General features: G+C 42.8%; 1 protein-coding gene across 2 annotated transcripts in view; it reads left to right on the top strand.

The window, feature by feature from the left end:
* The first annotated feature begins 1529 nt into the window (after window positions 1-1529).
* inpp5f (inositol polyphosphate-5-phosphatase F) overlaps window positions 1530-6564 on the top strand; it is a 32603-nt gene continuing 27568 nt past the window's right edge. For both annotated transcript variants that reach the window (XM_042337118.1, XM_007903969.2), the window contains exon 1: window positions 1530-1605. The gene's annotated coding sequence lies outside the window, so the exon portion shown is untranslated. The remainder of the gene's footprint in view (window positions 1606-6564) is intronic.

Raw genomic sequence — 6564 nt, 5'->3', positions numbered from 1 at the left:
AAAAACAGAAGTCGCTGGGAACGCTCGCTCAGCAGCTCAGGCAGCATCTGTGGAGAGACCAGAGTGCGTTAATGTTTCAGGTCGATGAGGTTTTCATGAAAGGTCATTGACCTGAAACATTGCCTCACTTGTTTCTCTCCACAGATGCTGCCTGACCTTCCTGAGTGTTCCCAGCGACTTCTGTTGTAATGTTATTGCCTGCCCTTGCAGGGTGGAAGAAGCCTCACAGCTGAGTTTTGTACTACCTCTGGAGCCAGGCCAGTGCTACCAACATGGACCACAAAAAAACAAGGATTTGCTGCCAAAGTAGAGAAGCTGGAGGGCCAATATTTCTCCCAAACTGAGACAGCATCACCTGGGGTATTGAGAGCCTCTGTAGTGCTTGTCTGGTTGTGGATGCACCATTTTAAAATGTCTTTTTTTATGTTTGCTCAAAGTGTTCTTTGAAGGTGGTTTCAGAATGGAGCCCCAGTTCACTGGTACCATTTGGTGCACAGGGCAAAGGTCTTGGTGTGGTAGAGAACCATGGCTGAGTTTTGGGCTTACAGAGTGTATAACTTGAACCAAATGCACCTTTTGCCTACATGCCTTATCAACATCTCCGTACATCAACAAAATAGATTTAACTTGTGCGGTTAGAAGGTTTACATCAATCTGGGGTAATTAACCTTGTTTTTGGTTTCCCCCACATATCTGACATGTACAGTTCTGGTCCCCATATTATAGAAAGGATATAGAGGCACTGGAGAAGGAGATTTAAAAGGATGGTCCCAGAACTGCGAGGTTATACCTATCCGGAAAGGCTGAACAAGCTCGGAATCTTTTCTTTTGAAATGAGAAGGGTGAGGGGTGACCTGATAGAGGTCTGTAAAATTATGAAAGGTTTTGATAGGGTCGACATGGGGAAGATGTGTCCACTTGTGGGGGAGACCAGAACCAGGGGCCATCAATATAAAACAGTCAGCAATAAATCAAATAGGGAAGTCAGAAGAAACTTCTTTACCCAGTGAGTGGTGGGAATGTGGAACTTTTAAGGGGAAGCCAGGTACGTACATGAGGGGGAAAGGAATAGAAGGTTATGCTGATAGGGTTAGTTGAGGAAGAGCAGGAGGAGGCTCACGTGGAGCATAAACACCGGCATAGACCAGTTGAATGGCTTGTTTCCGTGCTGTATATTCTATGTACGGAAAGCCATCACTGTGCTTAAGAGTATCTAAACCAGATGAAGAGTTCCACATTTGTACGCTGCTTATGCATAGAAGCATCCCCGTGATGAGTAACTGGAGCAGGTTACGAGGAAGGGTGGTTGAGGCCAGAATGGAATGGTGGAGAAATTTTTCTTTATGTAAAGAAAAAGCTTGATGCTGTGATGGGACGACAGTGCGTTGGGCATTTTGGAGGCATGAGATCAAATGGGACGAAGGGCCTTCGTGATCTGAACGGATCTTGTGATCTACAGTGAAAATGACTTGCTGTTTTCTCTTTGCCTTGCAATGGAGTAATGAGTTCTTCTCGCTTCCACAGCTACTGATCTGCTTCTGGCATGGAACCCGATTTGCTTAGGTCTGGTGGAGGGAGTCATTGGAAAGATTCAGCTTCATACAGGTGAGGTCTTGCCGGGCTGAAGCCGAACAGCTCAACTCAATAGCCGTGTGACTACAGGCAAGTCCCGTAGTAGTATTGTATATATCATAATCCCACTCGCCGCGGAAGGTGGTGCTTTAAGTTCTAAGAGCTTCACAGTACATCATTGCTGATTTCTGATCCAAGATTTGCAGCAGAAGATTGGCTCAGTGAACTGAAGGTCTCCCTTCAGTTGGATTGTACATATAAGCGTGTGTGTGATTTGAGACTGAGCGGTTTTGTTTCAGGTGACCTGCATTTGTCTGAGACGTTTTAAAACATTTTTTTTTTTTGTGCGCGTTCCATTCACGGTACAATTTGGAATGTGGGTTTTTAATCCAGATTCTGCATGGTGAGTGTGCTGAGCGTGTTCCTGCCTAAATTTGTAGCGATGCATTTTAATATATTCCAATAGATTGGATTCTCTCACAGAATTGACTAGGGGGTTTTAATCTCTTTTTACAGTCTCATATTACTCCAGTGTGTGCTGTATACAGGCTAGTTATGCAGATGAGATTATGATTTAAATTCTGTCCTGTGACAATTTGGCTCCATCTCGGATCCTCATGTTTAATGACTGTTCCTTCAGGCAGTCTCGTTTGTTTCTCCGCAGCCCAGTCTGCTAATGAACATCAAACTATCTATATTCTTGTCAAACTGATAACTTGAGATGCAGCTCTGGTTTCCTTGCCCTGAATCCTATTTTGATTCATGGCAGGTAATGCTGGCTGTATTTTTGGGTACATCTGTTTTAGACAAGTCAGATTTGTTCAAATTCCACGTTGAGCTCAGTCAAGGCTTACACTCAAGTGTATAGCTGTAGGAGGTTCCATCAATCGGATTAAATGTTAAAAACTGAGGTCCAGTTGGATGTTGAATGATCCAATACTCTATTGATAGAGAGATGGGAGTTTTTCCCATTATCATGGCCAGCAATCATCCAGATAAATTGGTCATTCCGTGTTTAACCACAGTCACTACTCAATTACAGTAATGACCTGTGATGCACTCTGAGATGTTTCATGGTTCTAGGCACCAATTCAAAAATTATTTGGATTTTTATTCTTAAAAAATATTTCTTGCATTTAATAATTGAGAGACCTTTATTTGGGTTCAGAAAGTGAATTGGATTGAGATGTAGATTTGTAACCATTCCCTTCCTTCCACCAATTAAAAAAAAAAGATCAGTGATACAATATTGATTATTATATAATATTCGCATTGATGTAGTACATTATGAAGCATCACCGTCCATTAAAAGAAGGGCTTCTTGGCTGTTTGTGCGACATTGCTGTGCGCAAATTGACTTTACAGTAAATCTAATGAGGTGTTTGGTATGTGCTGTTTATTATGATAGTTTGGTGTGTGCTATTTATTATGTTACATTAATTGGCTAACATCTTTCAGATGCTTTGCTGGCAAATGGTTAAATTTATGCAGGCGGTATCCAAACACAGTAAGCCCATCTCTGGATGGAATTGATTCTAAAGAACAAAATAACGCAGAGGTGAATTACAGCCAAGGTTGGGATGTCTCTGGTTGATTTAACATGTTGGGGTAGTTTCAGCAGTAAATTGCTTCAGTAAATTCTGGGACAGATTGCTGAACTTGATACTTCACGGTTTCAAATGACTCTCATTTCGAGTCGTGTTGTGGGTACAAAGAACAAGGCAACCCTCCTGGGCAATGCTGGGCTGTGTGACTGATAAAGGCAAGATCCCGGGAACTCTGCATTTACTGGTAGCTTCTCTAATGTGGCAAGGACTAGAGAGCATCCATGCCCAGCATTCAGGTTCTAGATCAAATCGACTGTCCGGGAAGGCAGATTCTGTCAACACATCGAAGAGAGAATCGGATGGGAATTTTGGCAAAATAATTCAATCTGAGTGAGAACAGTTTTTTAAAAAAAATGTTAAAAATTATCTGCGACATGGATGGGTTCAATTTCCTCTCTGGTCCTGCATCTTTGTATGTTCAGTTCACTGCGGTAATATTCTGCACAAGTCAAACATTCATCACTGCAAGATTTGCAACTGTTTTATTTATTCCACAAGCAGAACCGTGTGTGGGTGAATTTGCATGTCTTGGAAATAACCTGCTGGAACCTTTCTCGAATTTGTTGGACTCTGAGTTTAACTACCTGTGGTTAATGTTCGAGGTAAAGGCATTTTTTTAGTACAGGACTTCTTTGTTTGTTATCAGCCATTGCAGCTCTCTGCTTGAAATGGCAATTACCTCACTAGATTTTTTTTTCCATTTGATAAATAAAGTGTACAAGGTGTAACAAAATGATAGTGTGTGAAGATAAAATGGTGGACTAGATGGATAGGCAAACTCTTATAACAAGGGAGTGAGGTTAATGGATCTTGTGTTTTGTAGAAGTATTTATCCTTTGTCACTTGGAAGCTTTAAAGTCTGAAAGGATGATGAGAGATGGAATCACTCCAGTTGTATTGATGTGGGGATGGACTATTCTCTGAGGAGCTAAAGAATATATAGGGTTGATAAACTGCTGTAAGGAAAGTGATGCAAAGCTGAGGGAATGTGGTTGCTCCGTGTATTATCTACGAGGCAGGAAAAGATCCAGCAGGTTAATTAATTTCAGTGGCTGATCAGATAAATGGTGTGAGTATGAGGGCTGAAATTGATTGTTTAGATCACTGGGGAACCTTCAAGGAGAAGGATTGTTTACAGGAAGCATTCTGTGCACTTTATTCAATGGGGAACTAAGCCGTGGACCCAAAGCATTAAACATAGTAATCGGCTTTTTATTGTAAACTAGATTCAGAACGGATGGGGGTGAACATATTGGGAGTTGAGAACAAGTTGAGGGATGTTGGTATTATTGATGGTGTTTGATCAGAAGGTAAGTAAGTAAATCGTACATCCACACTGACACATGGGGGAAATTTATGAAATCGGTAGATGTTATTCAGGAGCAAAAGGGTTGGTTAACTGCTAGACATTGGTGACCATAGCACAATAATATTCAATCCCAATAACAATCAACCTTGATGACAACGAGGCTCTTACAGTTTCATACATTACTGCTAATTAACATCTTGTATAAAAATAACATGCCCTTACATATAGAACACACCCACACCTCAAGATCCGTGTTCCTCAGTAACACTAATTCCTTTGTCATTGAGAGCAAGCTCCAATCCCTTCCTTGTATCGTCTGTACCAAAGCGGATGTGGGAGCATCACCACCAGCTTTCATCCTTCCATAGTAGGAAGGAGAACAAGTGTTCAGCCAGGATTCCTGCACCTCTGTCTATCCAGTCTGTCTATCCTCTGCCAGTAAACTGGGGTGAAATGCGGTCCACTTTAAACTCCATCCAAATCCTGTCTTAAAACCCATCTCTGACTTTACTTTTGTTTTCTCTTCACCCTCCTCTCCCCCACCCCCCACCCCCGCCAGATCTTGCTCAGTCTTTATGAAGCTCTTCGAGACGTTTCCTCTATGTGAAAGATGTTATAAGAATCCACTGGAGATGTCTTCCTTATTCATTAGTTCAGTTGTGTTGAAAAGTCACATTAATAAAAAAAAATCTTGAATGAGTAAACTGTGAGTCCCTGAATGAGGAATCATGGCAGTATATGGCACACGTTCTCTGTTGAATTGAGACGAAATGAATCATTCTCCCGTTTAATCTCGACTGTGTAGAGCCGTACTGAGAATATTTAACCTGCTCTGTGACTAGAATGGTGTTGCAGCATTGAAAATACGAGCCTGGTCATTTCCTGAATGAATGAAGCTTCAAGGCCAGTGGTTTAATTGGAAATCCAAAGCATTCAGTGGGTGGCTAAGTTTCCAGTCTTTGTGTCACATTAATTTGTTCCAGGGTGAAGGAGCTGGAGGCAGAACCATCACTGACAACTTTTAACAGCGCATCAGTGAGCAGCGAATCTGTTTAAAAAGAACTGAATGTGAGAGGGAAGCTTCCTGGTGGGTGGAAGATTTGTATTTTGTGTTGATTGTAAAGCCGTCTCCGAATCGAATTGTCTTTGCAGCTCGTTTCGATGTGTTATACCCGCTCTTCGAAGGGCACGTCCCCTCGTTCAGTCATTAGAACTGGCATTCCAGTCCGATTCTACCCAACTGCATGATTGGTGGCTTGCCTTTTCTGCTCTAATAAACTCTGTCTAATTTAATACTCAATCTTATATTCCCCCCCCCCCCCCCCCGAAAGTTGTCTGGATGAGATAATGCATTCAGCTTCACAGTAGTAAGTGTGGAGTCGTTACCATTTTCTCTATCTGGGTTCTGACTTGTAGTTAACTCCCAAAGGACTGAGGTGGGGAGGGGGGTAGCAGTCAACTGTGCCTGAAGCTACAGGCAAATAGCTGTACGACGTGCCAGGTATCACATAAGCAGTCTACATTAGTAGATATCTAGTCCTGAAAGTGAGCTCCAGCGCAGCACTATTGGTGCAAATGGGACGATCTAAAGATGCTGCTTGCACATCAACACTGATTGCAGTCCTCTTTCCCCGCTCCCACTCCCCCGTACAATTCACTGTAGAGTCGAGCTGCTTCAGGGGGAGAGGAGACAGGCCCTTCACTAAAACTCTCCCTTGGCTCTGTTGCTTCTTAACCCAATCCTGTAAGGCACGTCGACATAATGAGCCAGTTATTAAAAAGGCAACGTCTCTCTTTGACTTGCGGTCCGTTCTGGGTTCAGCTGAGGATAATGCTGGGCGGTGGGGTGGGGTGGGGGGGGGAGAGTTCAAATTCTAGCTTTTGGTAAATTCACTAAATGAGACTTATTTAACTTACTGAACAGGAAGTCCAGGCGTAAGTAACTGTGCGGGCGAGAGTGCCAGTTTTACAGGGTGGTCACCTGTGTGTATGTTGGACTAACTGTCCCAGTTCTCAAGGGTAACGTCGCTGGGACCAGGCATTCTGCTCATAGAGGTTCTGGGACACTCGCCTGAG

Source organism: Callorhinchus milii, unplaced genomic scaffold (assembly GCF_018977255.1).
Source record: "Callorhinchus milii isolate IMCB2004 unplaced genomic scaffold, IMCB_Cmil_1.0 Scaffold7, whole genome shotgun sequence".
Taxonomy (NCBI): domain Eukaryota; kingdom Metazoa; phylum Chordata; class Chondrichthyes; order Chimaeriformes; family Callorhinchidae; genus Callorhinchus; species Callorhinchus milii.
The sequence above is the reverse complement of the archived record's forward strand: the minus strand, read 5'-3'. Positions and strand labels throughout refer to the sequence as shown.